Here is a 15,327-nt window from a genome sequence, read left to right on the forward strand (position 1 = left end):
TTGATCAGATCAGCAAAGGAGTGGAAATGGTTGAGATTGACCACTTTTCTAATGTTCTTTTATTCATATTTCATCTGCAAGTGTCCATTCTGTCCACATGAGAGACTGCCCATCACCACTTAAGCTGCAGTTGCTGTATGATGTTTAGATTTAGGGCACAAATGGAAACCTTAAAGATCTGCTATCCTGAGCAAGAGAAGATCTAAATTCAATACAAACACTTTGATTTAAGTTATAGTTATAAATTATCTTCCTTTTTCTTAAATTGGGGTATAGTTGCTTTACAATGTTGTGTTAGTTTCTCCTGTACAACGAAGTGAATCAGCTATATGTATAAATATATATCCCCTCCCTCTTGGACCTTCCTCCCCACCCACTCCCAATATCTTCCTTTCTTAATTTAGTATCTCTTTTTGGTGTTTTAGCGGCAGTGCATATTTTAGGGCGCTCTCTGTAGGTCTTTTATATCAAACTTGATTTTGAAAGGTGGCTCTCCTGCTGTCCATGGCCTTGATCCAGTAATTTAATCTCTCCAACACTCAGTTTATTTATGTGTGAGACAGGGATAATAATACCCACCTAAAAGGGCTGTTGTGAGGACAAAATGAGGTAATTTATACAACTGTCTGGCACATAGTAAACTCAGTCATTTTTCCCCATTTCCCTTCTTTCTGCTAAAGTTCACAGTGAAGGGGTGTACAGTTAGTGCTGGACTTAGATATTGATTATAATTAGAATCACAAATTTTCCATTTATTTTTCATCCTCTGAGTTCAGCATTGAACTCACCATGAGTTGCAACTGAGTTGGAAATGCTGTGGCTGATTGCTTAGCTGCCTTACCTTCCATGAAAGCAAAGTCATCTTGATTTTGAGAAAAGTGGAAGTTTAAAACACAGATTGGTTTATATAGATTCTATTTTCTATTTGCATAGAGTTAATGTTAAATCTGTCAATGGTGGAGCCATAATATTTGAAGTAATGGTTGCTGATAAAGAACCTACTGGTGATACTTGATTAATATGGAAATCATTTGTCTGGCAACCTTTATTTTTTGGAACATGAAGAATGAAGAATTAAGGGAAAGAGTGAAGAAGTGAAGGAATTCAGCCTCTGGATAGCCAAAATACACATCCCCAAAGCCCATGCACTGAATTGTACACACTTGACTCATAGGGAAGCCCTAAAAGCCCTTAAACCTTTATTCACAAAGAGCCCATATATTCTTAATTAATTTCCTAGATTCTACCACATTTATAAAGATTCCTAGATTCAGATTAGAATCAAATGAAACATGACCACTAGGTACAGGTACACTGATGGTAAGAAGATGTAGTAACTTTGAATGGATGGAAAAATTATGAATCAGACTCAAGAACACAAAAAAGCATGTCAGTCTTAGCCATTTAGTATTTGGCTTAAAAGGAAGCCCTATACAACACAAATGCCAAGGGAATGTCTCTAACACAGTGTAGTATAAATAATGCCTATTTATGACTAAACCTCATTTTCAAGCAGCAGGCAACAATTGTATGGACACAGTTATTGAGCATGTGTCTTTAGTGTTCAGCTCTGTACTAGGTGCTAAAGGAGTTAAGACTGTTTTTCCATATAGTTGGAAAAATAAATCAAACAAACATAGGTACCATTATCTTCACCACTGGCAAGTTGGAATGAAAGAGGCAATGTAGTTAGTGTTACTCATCTGGAAAATCTACTCATGACACATTCTAATCCCCAAGGATTTAGGACAAAGGAGATTTCATATTTCATTCTTATAAAGTGACTTCGTTATACTCTTTGGCTTCTCAGCTTGGCTTGAAGCCCATAGCTATTTATTTACCATTAAGATAAGGTGGGTCAGCTAGTTCGTTTCTTCTCTGCTAAGTTATACTAAATATATCTTGAGATTAAAGATCCTACCTAGTCAAGCAATTGGACTTAATTGGTTGTCATGCCTCCCTTCTCTCTCGAGTTTTTTACTTTTAGCAGAATGAAATGTCCATGTTTAAAAAGTCAGTTTTGGGCTTCCCTGGTAGCGCAGTGGTTGAGAGTCCGCCTGCCGATGCAGGGGACACGAGTTCGTGCCCCGGTCCGGGAAGATCCCACATGCCGTGGAGCGGCTGGGCCCGTGAGCCATGGCCGCTGAGCCTGCGCGTCCGGAGCCCGTGCTCCTCAACGGGAGAGGCCACAACAGTGAGAGGCCCGCGTACCACAAAAACAAAAAACAAAAAACAAAAAAACCAGTCAGTTTTATAAGACTTGTAACAAAAATCATTAGTCCCCTTCCCCAACCCTTTCTACTCCTTCTTACCCCTCCAACCATTGATTTTGACTCCCCTAAAGTAACCACGTTCTACTCCTTTAGCTGTTTCCACATTTTTTATCTCCATATTTATACTTTCTTAATTTTCAGTCTCAGGTATTATTTATTGACTTTTTCCTGTACGCACTGCCCACCACCTCCTACTTCCTTTACCTTGGCCTCCCAATATAGCAATTTTTCTATTTTTGGTTAAACCAATATTTAATGTTTACATTATTATGACCAAGTAACTATTTTTCACAGCTGAGCCTTGATGTATGCTATGATTTTATTCCTTCTACAGTTTTCTGGATTTTTTTGGAGTTTATTATGGCCTCAGTTTTCTTTAGCTTAGTTTTCTACATACCCATCATTAATTCATGGTCAAGTTCTCAAACTGAAGTATATATCCCCTCTCAATATGTTAAAACATGGTTATTTTTTTTCTTCCTCTCAGACATGTATCCTAGACCTAACCCTTTTTTTTCAGTCTAGACTATAAGTTTTCTAGGCTGGTGGCAGTTAATTTATATTTGCCTGATATATAATTCTCTACATTGGAAATTGTTTTCCCTGAGAGTTTTGAAGGTGTTGCTCCAGGTTTTCTAGATTTCTGTGTTGCATTTGTGAAATCCAGTGCATTCTAATTCCTGATAATTTGTATGAAACTTGTTTATTTCTCCTATAGAAGACTTTAGGATCTTTTCTTTATAGTGTTCTGAAATTTCACTATGATGTGCCTTGATGTAGGTCTGTTTTCATTTATTGGGATAGATTCTCAGTGGGCCATTTTAGCCGGAAATTCATGTCATTCAGTGCAGAGAAATGGTCCTACCTCATTTATTTGCTATTTTCATATCTTTTTAATTTCTTTTTCTGGAACTCTTATTCAGAAATTGGATTGATTATCTGACTTTTCTTATCTTCTATCTCTTACTATTCATTTCTTTTCTCACCAGGCCCCATCCCTTATTTTCTGGGAGGTTTTCTCAGTTTTTTGCCAATATTTCTATTGAATTTTACATTCAGCTGACATATATACCATATAAAACACATAACTATATAAGCATATAGTAAAAATTTCTAAGAGCTTTTATGTGGTCTTGATGTTCTTTGGTAGCACCCTCGTCTTGTTTCTTGATGCAATAATCTTTATATTGCTGAGTGTTTTAGAAAATTTTCCTGCTTCCTGTATTGTCTCTTTTTCCTTTGAATTCCTCTTTATTGTTGGGTTTAGTATCTCTGCTGTGTTTCATATTGTCTCATTTCATTTCTGAAATTCTAATGGTCCCTGGCTGTCTATGGGTAATTAAGGGTGAGACACTGAAAAGCTGTGGGGAAGCTCCATGTGGGTGGGCTTCACCGCAGAGTGATTCTGCAGAGATCTGGTCCCTTGGGTGGGGGACGTCTGCATCCACTCATTAGTACCTGTGTTTTGTCTTGTGCTGATCAGCTGAAGAGAATCCAACATTTTGCAAATTATAGGATATAAGTCTTCTGACTGTTCTTTTTCTCTAATCTGAGTGGGAGAAATGGTTTGGGGGTATTTTATTCAGTTGTCAAGATTGCATTTAATCCTCCAGTTTGCAGTGGGGCATTCTGCCCTCAACAATGCCTGGTATCCCCAAGAGCAAAGTCCCTGTGATTTAACTCTCCATTAATAAAAATGCAGTCTTTTACTGGCGTGAGGAAGAGTGCAGGATGGGAGATAAGATAAATGGCTGCAACCCTCCTATGGGGTATGTGTGTGTGTGTGTGTGTTGGGTTGAAGTTAGTGGTGTGAGAAGGTGTGTGGTAAGAGAGGAATTGTGAGTTTTAATTTTGGAGCAGACTGTGAGAACCCTCGGGTGACCCGTCTCTTTCAGTGTTCATAATTGGTACAAGTCAAAGCCTATTTTTGAAATCTTTTATCTCACATGGTTTAGTATGGAATTTTTGAGATTGGAAGAAGCTTGCACAGTTCTTAAAGGAAAAGGTAAAGGCTCCAGGGGTGCATCAAAGGCAAAGACTTAAGAAGATGAATGTTAAGGCAACGTCAAGGGAGTTGACAATTCAGGGAGTTAGGGCCTGTCTCAGATTGTTGAAGAACCTTTTCTGAACTAAGGAGCCCTCAGAAGATGCCAGGGTGGCCTGAGATCCCACATTTTTTTGGATATAAAGACATGGGCTTGGCAGTGATGCTGCGAACCAGAATAAGAGCAGTTTCATGAACACATTTGCAAATGGCTGTGTCCCAGACTTGTTGGGTAGCAGAAACATTCACTTAATTTAGTAGTTACGGAATAACTACTATGTTCTGTGTAGTTTGTCTAAGATGAATTAATTCAGTAGTTTCGTAAAAAATTCTAAACTACTTTCTGAACTGTTTTTGGTTACATTTGTAGTATTTATTCCTGTGGAATGACACCAAAGACAACCTTGAAGTGTCAGAAAAAAGATAACCGAGAGTTATTTATTCCTTTCTCAGATTTTCCCTTTTGTGTATGTAACTTAAAGTTACTCATGACATGTTTAAAATTTAAAACTTTCATCCAAGAAAACCATCTGTCATAATGAAGCAAAAAAGGGACATTGTGTGATATTCTTTGAAGATAAGAGATTGAAAATGAGTCCATTAACTGCCCTTGATTACAGTTTGAGGTCATTTTCAGCTAAATTGGTTTTGGAATCAGAATTTAAATTACTGGTCAGGCTCAATTAAGATAACTGGTCATGCAGACCGTTCATTCCCCTTCCTCCCTTCTCATAAAATAATATATTTATGGTTTATAGTTCTTCACAGCCATTATTAGGCATTATTTTTTAGAAGATAAAGATTTCACACATTAATTGATTTAGGTATTGGAGAGTAGTTTTGTATCTAAATAAGAAACCTGGATAATCATTTATTATTTGGTTTTCTAGAGATATTTACACCAGACAATTTTGAAGTCTCTGGGAGGTAAATCGATATATTACTCTGTTATATTTTTGCTGCCCTGTTCAATATTAAGAGAATAGCTATCACAGACAACCTCGGGCATTTACATTGTATTATTTAAATACCATAACAATCAGTGTTTAGTGCGGTATATTTTCAGCAAACATAAATTATAAGTATGTATAATTATTTTAACAATGTAGGTATGAGTTTCTAAATATTAAACTTTTTGTTTGTAATGAGTGGGTTTAAAATTGTATTCTCTTTTAACTAACTCAACAGGAGAGATTTAAAATGAGGAGTTCCACTGTTAATTTAGTCTTCACTTTCATCTTTTTATTTACTTATAGACTAGAACAAATAAATTCATCTGTTTCTTTTGTAACTACAAACTTCTTAACTTGGAATTTAAAGGTACAAAAGAAGAAAACAGTGTAAACCTACAGTGATTATGGTGGTGATAAATATGGGGTTGGTTACGTATCTGGTGATGTCTGGAGAATCTGGGCAGGTAAGGGACTTGCACTAGCTAGACACTCCAACTTCACAAGGAAACAACTTGAATGACTTGCCTGATGTCCCTGAAATGATGCTCTTATCTATCCTAGAAGAAAACTGATGATATGCAGGTGTCACAATCAACTCCTCTTGTCCTGTCATCACATGCCCTGGGATTTGGGTCTATTGGCAAGAAGATGGATTTGATTTAGGCCATAATTAGTATTGACCTACATATAATTTTGAAATATTTTGACTGAAATTCAGTTTGAAGCCAAAAGTCTCATCCATATATAACATCGTGTCTTAAAACTCTAACTATAGAGGTTTTTAAAAAAATGAACATAAAAATCAAATTTACATTTTGACGTTTAATACATTGAATAGAAAAATTCATATCCAGAGCAAAACATTTGAGTTGTTGATGATTTTTTTTGTTTGAAATATTAGACAGGAAAGTCAAGTAGTTGTATGATTGGAATCTCTTCCTGAGACTAGGTAGATGGAGATAGGCCACCCCCCAAAAAATGAGACACAAGTAAAATTTTTAGTAAGGAAAGTCTAATATTATATCTGCTAGTTTGCATTTTCTTGGAAACTTTGGTAGAAGTCACCAAGGAAACATGTGATTAGAAATGCTTCCTAAATTATTTTGAGATTAAATGTGCATATGTATGTAATCTGTAGATTCCATTTTCTTTGTGATATTGTTTTATTGAACAAATTCCATTTAATTTTCTATCAAAACATAGCCTTAGCCTTATATTGAATTTAACAATAGTTTGTAAAAATCATAAGTTTTATAAAGGCACACACATATAAGTTAGATGGGTTACCATTAAAATGTAATTTCTTAGTCTTATTTTGGAATTTATAATAAATTTTTAAAAATCACGAGTTTGCCAAAGGTATATGCCAGTCAGGTCTTGCTATTTAAAAATGAAGTGCTGGGCTTCCCTGGTGGCGCAGTGGTTGAGAGTCCACCGGCCGATGCAGGGAACACGGGTTCGTGCCCTGGTCCAGGAAGGTCCCACATGCCGCGGAGCGGCTGGGCCCGTGAGCCATGGCCGCTGAGCCTGCGCGTCCGGAGCCTGTGCTCCGCAACAGGAGAGGCCACAACAGTGAGAGACCCGCGTGCCACACACACACACACACACGCACAAAACAAAAAAAACAACAACAAAAAATGAAGTGCTGTTTCTTGAAAAGAAGGTATAGCTTGAATCCTGTTTCACACAAGTGAGTTTCCTAGATTTGGGGGAAAAAATTAATATATTGGCATCCATGGTTGACCATAGACTTAAATATAATACAAAAAGTTTCAAAATCTAAATTGTCATTGTTTACAAAATATTGGCAAATTAGAGCCAAAGCACTTGGCGTTATTGTTATTGTGTAATCTGTTTAAAAATAAACAGTGGAAATAATTGTAGAAACCTCTGGGTTTAGAAAAGCTTGTTGGTGGTTCTTCACATCCTCCTAAAAAAGCAGGCTGTCGTTGCATATTAATCACTCTGTGAAAGGAAGCTTGCCTTATTTGCATTGTGCATGCACCAAGAAGTCCAATAGTGTGCCTGAGAAAAAAATGGGGGGATTGTAATTGTTGTTGTCAAAAGGGTTTTTATTCCATTCAAGTGGAGAAGCTGAATGCTGGAGAATTAGTGCAGTGTTTTGTGGAAGAAGAGTCCCTTTTGCCCACTGCATTTCATGTGGTGCAATCCCAGTGGGTTAGGATCCTGAACATTGGGGTGAAGAGGAGAGGCCTCATCTTCCTCGGTTGCAACCGATGCCCCTGTAGATCTCTGTAATTTTCCAAGAACTTGTTCTGAATCCCAAAAGAGTTAAATTGAGATTTTGGCAATATTTATAATATTGGAAATCTCAGGGGAATTAAACATGAACCAAAAAACGTCTGCATCTTAGTGTTTATGTGTTGGGGTGTAGGGTAGAGATACATAGTATAAAATTAAGTGAATTATGTAGTAGCATTTTTTTTGAGAAAATATGTTATTTAGTTAACACCTTGCAGATATAATTTGCCCCCCAAATTGATTTTAAGTGATTTCTTTGAAATTATTTTAATAATGACATCTTTGCTTCATTGTATTTTCAGACTCATTGGTTAAAAATAAACACTGAGAATAAGCAGCAGAAATGTTCTTAATGTTATTGAGGCTTTCTCTTAGTAAGATCTCATTATTAGGTGAGCTAATTTTAGTTCATCTGTGTTTCTCTCCTTCCCTGGTCAAACACATCTCCCTGAAGCCTTTTCCTGATCTCCTAATTCTACTCAGTTCTAGCTGGCACCAGCCTCGTGAGCCAGTATAGTTTCCAGAACCTTGACATGTACATTAGTTATTTTGGAGGTCTGTTACTTTAGGCTGGTTTAGTATCCTTTACTTGTTTTTAGCATCTTTAAAAAAATTCTGCACAGTCTATGGCGTTCCCAATTAGACTTTGAATTTTACAAGGGAGGGAATGTGCTATTATCTGTGTACACATCTTTTGACAAAATGATTATGTGTAATCATAGAGACAAAGCTTATTATTCTAAATGGTTTTGTTGAATATTAGCAGGTGGTTAACTGATTTAAAAAGTTGTACGCAGGTTTTACTTGCCTTTGGTGTATTTGGCTTCAGTGTAAGTCCTTTTTATTGCCTTCTTTAATATTGTACAGATTTGGTTATTTGACAGTTGAACACAGATCCTCTGATGATACCATTTATTGTATTTGAATTGCTTCCTGCAATATTCATGTATATGGAAATTGTGTTTAATTGGGGCTCATGCAGAATATTTCATAGACACATTTAGTGTGTGTTTGGGTTGTTATTTTAAAGAATGTCAGGAGCCAAGATGTAGTTTGAAAAAGTGGGACCAGTAGAGGCTGAAAAAGCATTTGACAAAGTGTAACACCTCTTCATGATATAAGCACTCAATAAACTAGGAATAGGAAGGACTACCTCAGTCTGATAAAAGGCATCTGTGAAAACCCAGAGCTAATCTAAAAGTGGCCAATAGGCACCGGAAATATACTTGGCATCATTAGCCATCAGGGAAATGCACATCAAAACCACAATGAGATACTACTTCACCCTCACTAGGATGGACCTAGACAATATTATGCCTAGTGAAATAAGTCAGACAGAGAAAGACAAATACTGCATGATATCACTTACATGTGGAATCTAAAAAATAATACAAATGACTGTATATGCAAAACAGAAGCAGACTCACAGACATAGAAAACAAACTTCTGGTTACCAAAGGGGAGAGGGACGAATTAGGGGTATGGGATTGAGAGATACAAACTACTATGTATAAAATAGATAAGCAACAGGGACATATTATATAGCACAGGGAATTATAGCCATTATCTTGCGATAACCTGTACTGGAATATAATCTGCAAAAATACTGAATCACTGTGCTGTACACTTGAAACTAATATAATACTGTAAATCAATCAAGTATACTTAAAGACAGATAATAACAATGTTAGCAATGATGTGAAGAAATTGGAACCACCATACACTGCGGGTGGGAAGGTAAAACGGTGCAGCTCCTTTGGAAAGTAACCTGGCAAATCTTAAATAAAGTTACCGCATGAACCAGCAGTTTCACTCTTCTAAGTGTACACATACGTCTGTACCAAAACTTGTACACAAAGGTTCATAGCAGCATTATTAATAATAGTCAAAAATAGAAGCAACTGGGGGCTTCCCTGGTGCTCCAGTGGCTAAGACTCTGCACTCCCAATGCGGGGGGCTCGGGTTCAGTCCCTGGTCAGGGAACAAGATCCCACATACTGCAACTAAGAGTTTGCATGTTGCAACTAAAGATCCCACATGCCACAGCTAAAGATCCCACATGACGCAACTAAGACACCTGGCGTGGCCAAATAAATAAATATTAAAAAAATAAAATAGGGAGATTAAAAAAAAGAACACTGAACCATTAAAAAAATAGAAGCAACGGGAATGTCCATTTACTGATAAATGGATAAAGAAAATGTGGTGTATCCATACAATGTAGTGTTATTCGGAAATAAAAAGGATGAAGTACTGATATATACTATAACGTGAATGAGCCTTGAAAACATTATACCAAGTGAAAGAAGCCAAACACAAAAGACCACATATTGTATGATTCCATTTATCTGAAATGTCCAGGATAGGAAAATCCATGAGGATAGAAAATAGATTCATGGCTGCCTAGGCCTGGAGGGTTGGAGGGAAACGGGAAGTGACTGCTGATGTGTATGGGTTTTTTTGGGGAGGGGTGATGAAATGTTTTAAAATAAGACAGGTTGTGATTATGGTTGGACAACTGTGAATATACTAAAAACATTGAATTGTATAGTCCATTTGATATGATATGTGAATTATATCTCAATAAAGCTGATACACACACACACACACACACACACAGAGCTGGCATATGCTGTCATTTGGAGGGAAACAAATGAACCAGAGATTTTTTTCCCAGTGGAATCTATGAAAGCCAAAGAGAAATTTGTTATTTTATTAAAATTAATTTTGGTAGATGAAACAAAAGATGGTATAAAATATAGAGCTATGAAACTAAGCATCACCCAACACATTTGTTGATGACATAGCATGAGACTCCATGGTATAAAAGTTTGAACATTGCTTTATTCTTTCATAAGCTTTCAGTTGCCTGACTAGGATGGAGCTCTTTATTTTTTAAAGATATAGACCCCCTTAAAGATTGGTTCAAAGTTGCCTGAAGGGAAGGGGTTGTCATTGGGGAGGGTCACATGCAAGCCTTCTGGGGGGTCTAACAACATTCTGTGTCTTGAACTAGGTGGTGGTTTCTTGAGTTTTGAATTATATTTGAATTATATTAATTCATTAAGCTGTATGTTTTCATGCAATGCATTATTCTCTGTGTATCATATTTCAAAATAAAAAAGCTTACATTAGAAAAACATAATCCCCTTCCTTGAGACATTAGCAGTCAAATGAAATGTTAAATATGGTATTTAGTAGCATATTAAAGATCAATAGCACATATTTATGCTAGCATTTTATTACACTAAATAGATGAAACTTCCTTTGGGTAACCCACCTCCATCTGTTTGACCTTGAAATTTTATGCCGGTAAAGTTTTGTTTCCAGACTCCCTTGAGCTTTTATACGATGTAGGCTTGGCTGATGGCAGCATCTGTGAGCTGAGAGAGGCCAATATGGATTTTCTCCTCTTGAACAATTCAGAGTAGTGGTAATTTTTGCCCTCTTGGTGCAGAGATGGTGCTGTGGGAGACCCGAGAAGATCGAGAAAGGAGACTTGGACAGTTTCTTCCAAGAGAGTAGGCGAAGGAAGAGAAGGAGAGGGCATGGAGGCATAGCCTCTGAAAGTCACACGGATTCACCAGGGTTAGACCAAGGAGAGGAAGACGATGAGACAGCAAAGGGAGACAAGAGGCCAAACTGTGGACAGTCTTGCCAGCTGGGCCAAGGCTCTTGCATGTTCTCTAGAGATGCTTGGTTCTCAAGGGAGAGAGTTCATGTGGGGGTTAGGGAAGCAGCATACCATGGTCTTGAGTTAGGTGTGAGAGTTTTATGTTTATCAAAGGGGGAATTTCTCAAAAGGCTAAACATAGAATTACCGTATGACCCAGCAATTCTACGACTAGGAGTAAACCCAAGAGAATTGAAAACAAGAACTCAAACAGATACTTCTATGCCAACATTCACAGCAACACTATTCACAATAGCTAAAAAGTGGAAAACAGCCCAGTGTCCATCAACAGATGAATGGATAAACACAATGTGGTGTATATGTACAGTGGAATATTAGCCATGAAAAGTAGTGAAGTTCTGATATATGCTACACTACAACATGGATGAACCTTGAAAACATTTTGCTGAGTGAAATAAACCAGACACAAAAGGACAAATATTGTATGATTCCACTTCCATGACATTTCTAGAACAGGCAAATCCACAGAGAGAGACAGTCCCTGTCCTTGGCAGAAAATAGATTACAGAGGCTCGGGGTAGGGGTAGTTATTGTCTAATAGGTACAGATGTTCTGTTTGGGGTGATGAAAACATTTCAGACATAGAGAGTGGTGATGGTTGCATAACATTATGTATATAATTAATGCATCACTTAAAATGACAAGTTTTATGTTATGTATTTATTATAGTAAAAGCAAAAGGAAGGGCTTCCCTGGTGGTGCAGTGGTTGAGAGTCCACCTGCCAATGCAGGGGACGCGGGTTCGTGCCCTGGTCCGGGAGGATCCCATATGCCGCGGAGCGGCTGGGCCCGTGAGCCATGGCCACTGAGCCTGCGCGTCCGGAGCCTGTGCTCCGCAACGGGAGAGGCCACAACAGTGAGAGGCCCGCGTACCGCAAAAACAAACAAACAAACAAACAAGCAAAAAAAGCAAAAGGAAAGAAAAATGGGGCATGAACTAAGGAAGGCGGCATTGAGAAGCCCTTGAAAAAGTTTAGGTAGGGGATGGTGGTGTGACTCATGGGTGGTGCAGGCACTGGCAGAGGGGCTGGAGCGGAGGAGATGGATTTAAGTTTTCATAGAGAACTGAGAGATGTTGGTGGAAGGACTACAGCTGTCCTCTAGCTCACAGTGCTTGAGCCCCCTTTTGGTAAGGAGCGTAAAGGAGAGAACAACCATTAGCATGAACACTGACGCTCCAAGAACGTAAGAAGGGCACTCAACACAGTCTCAGGGTCCAGGAAGGCATTCGGGGAGCATGAAATTAATGATGAGACCTGAAGTATGGGGAGGAAGTGGCCAGGCACAGGGGCAGGTCGGGGGTGCCAGGCAGAGCAAACATGTAGAGCAAGTAGGGTGGGTAAGGCCCCACGTTGAGACGAGGAGTGGCACACAGTGGAGGAGAGCTGGAAGCAGGCATCTCAGTAAGTGTGTGTCTAGGCATTAAGATGAGTGAGAAGCATCGGATACGTATTTCGTCAAACCCAAAGCAGGGAGATGGATGGGATTGAACGAAGTAAAGGAGCGATAAGGTGATTCAGTTTTTAAAATACTAATCTATACTTCAAACCTATTTTATGAAAAAAGCCTTACCCCCATTCCATGAAATAGATAAAGAATAACAAAACCACACTCTAATCTAATAACTGTCATATCCTCATTGGTGATCCAGAAGATTTGAATATTATTTTTTCCACATGGCAATTAAATGTCTTATGACTTTGTGTTCTGCCAGAGGTTGTGGATTAACTTTGTTGTGATTGAGGGGAAAAACAGAAACAAAAACAATTACCATGTACTTTTCAATCAAACACAAAATTAGACTAATATGATTCCCATATACCCATCATGAAAATTTAATAATTATCAGCTTAAGTCCTACTTTATTTCCTTTATACTTCCTACTCTTCCTTCCCATCCCATACTTAATGGAAATCCCAAATATTATAACATTTTATCTGTATTTCAGTATGTATCCATAAAGATAAGAACTAGTTAAGTCCTCACAGTTATTATACCTTAATAAAAGTGCTTCCTGTTGTCAACTATCCACTTAGTATTTTGTGATCTTTATTGTAAAGTTCGGCAGGGGTAGAAGCAGAAGGGGAAATATTCATTCTACTTTTGTTTGCACTCATCCTTATTCATTTGTTCATTCATTCAATCAGTCTTCAACCAATGTGAGTGCTTATTCTGTTCAAAGTATTCTGCTATAAGAGCAAACTAATTCTGCCAGCTACCATTTGCTGTGCATTTCCTTAAGTACTAGACTACCTTCTTTACATGTGTTTTCACTCCAGGGGCCATATGTGAAGCAAGTGTTATGATTCCCTTTCACAGACAAAGTGGCCTCCACGAAGGGGAACCTTTCATCCATCTTCTACACCATATGTAGACAAGTACCTCTTATTTCCTATAATTTTACCAATCAACAATTCTTGATGATTCTACTCCCATAACATCTCTGTAATCCATATATTTATCTGCATCCCCACTGCCACCATCTGACTGATTAGGTCACTGTCTTCTCTCATGTGGCTCAGTGAGTGACGCTCCCAGCTCGTTCCCCAGCTTTCAGCTTGGCCCCCATCTAAGATGGGCCCTATCTAGACTTTAACCATATTCTCACTCCTCCCCCACCCATCACTCTCAGCAGATGACCTTTCCTCTTATACTTATTTGACAGAGGAAATAGAAACCCTCAGATGAAAATTCACTCCCCCAACCTACAAATATACCTGTACCCACACCCATCTTTGCTTCTTATGTTGTGACAGCAGCAGAGGTGAATCCGGTTCAGTCCAAGACTAATCCCAGGAAACCTGTTTACTAGGTCACATCCCCTCCCACATTTTTAGAGGGTTCATTCTTCAACGATTGCCTCCCCTGGATCCTTTTAATTAGCATTTATATATGACCAAGTCTTTCTCAACTTAAAAATACCCTTCATCTCTTGGCCTCTCCAACCGCTATCCCATCTCTTACCTCTTCACAGTCTGGCCTCAAGCCCCACCACCCCGCTAGGACTGTTCTTGCTGGAGTCACCCATGACCTTGGTCATTGCTAAATCCAGGAGAGATGCATTCCAGTCCTTGTCTTGCCTGACTTCTCAACAGACTTGACCCTATGAGTGCCTGCCTTTGCCTGCCATAGCCCCATAGTCTCCTGACTTTCGTCTTAGCACTCTGGCTGCCCCCTCCTCAGTCTTATTTTTCCTGGATCTTCTTCTGCTCATCTCTTAAACGTGGGTGTTCCCCGGGGCTCTCCTCGGCCCTCTTCGCCTTATCCCTTAACGTTTTCTCAGGTTAGTTGCATCTACTCCCTAGTTTCAGTTACCACTTGCACAGTACATGCATCAGAATCACCTGGAAGGCCTGTTAAAGCACAGGTTGCTGGGCTTCACCCCCACAGTATCGGATTCTGTAGGTCTGGAGTAAGGCCCAAGAGTTTACCTTTCTAACATGTTTCCAGGGGTTCCTGACGCTGCTGATCTGGGCACCACGCTTTGAGGTCCGCCATTCTAATGCAGTTATCGTATTATAACTAGAGTGTTCTGATGAAGTGACCTCTCCCATGCAGGCCTCAGAAACAATAGCTGCACACTACTCTCAGGATACAACCCCATCTCCCTAATGTAGCTTAAAAGGTCTGATTCATAATCAGACTTCAGTTTATGTCTCCAACCTCAGCTCTCACCATTCCTCACCCCTCACCTTCAATTCCAGCTCCCATGGACTCTACGTAGCCTGTAGCCATGCTTCTCCTTAATTTCCGTGCCTTGATTCTGGACTGTTCCCAGTGCAGGAAATCTTCACTTTCTCTTTGCCTAGCAAAATCTTATTCATCTCTTTGGTTCTCTATTTATATGTTATTTCCTCTAGGAAAGTTTCCTCTGATCTTTCAAGTCTGGATTAGGTGCTGCCTCCTTCCGTAGTGCCTCATACTCCTACAATATTGATATTTATCATAGTACTTATCAATCGTACTATAATTGCTTGTTTGCTTAATTGTTAGTCTCACCCATCAAACCATTCTGTAGTTATCACACATCTTGATCATCATTTTATTCTCCAGAGAGGCACAGTGCCCCATAACATAGTAGGTGCTCAATGAATGTTGAGT

At 38.7% G+C, this 15,327-nt stretch overlaps 1 protein-coding gene across 9 annotated transcripts in view; it reads left to right on the forward strand.

The window, feature by feature from the left end:
- NCAM1 (neural cell adhesion molecule 1) overlaps nucleotides 1-15,327 on the forward strand; it is a 320,188-nt gene that overhangs the window by 11,090 nt on the left and 293,771 nt on the right. The gene's annotated exons all lie outside the window — the stretch shown is intronic.

The sequence above is a fragment of the Lagenorhynchus albirostris genome, chromosome 9, assembly GCF_949774975.1.
Source record: "Lagenorhynchus albirostris chromosome 9, mLagAlb1.1, whole genome shotgun sequence".
NCBI classification, from domain to species: Eukaryota; Metazoa; Chordata; class Mammalia; order Artiodactyla; family Delphinidae; genus Lagenorhynchus; species Lagenorhynchus albirostris.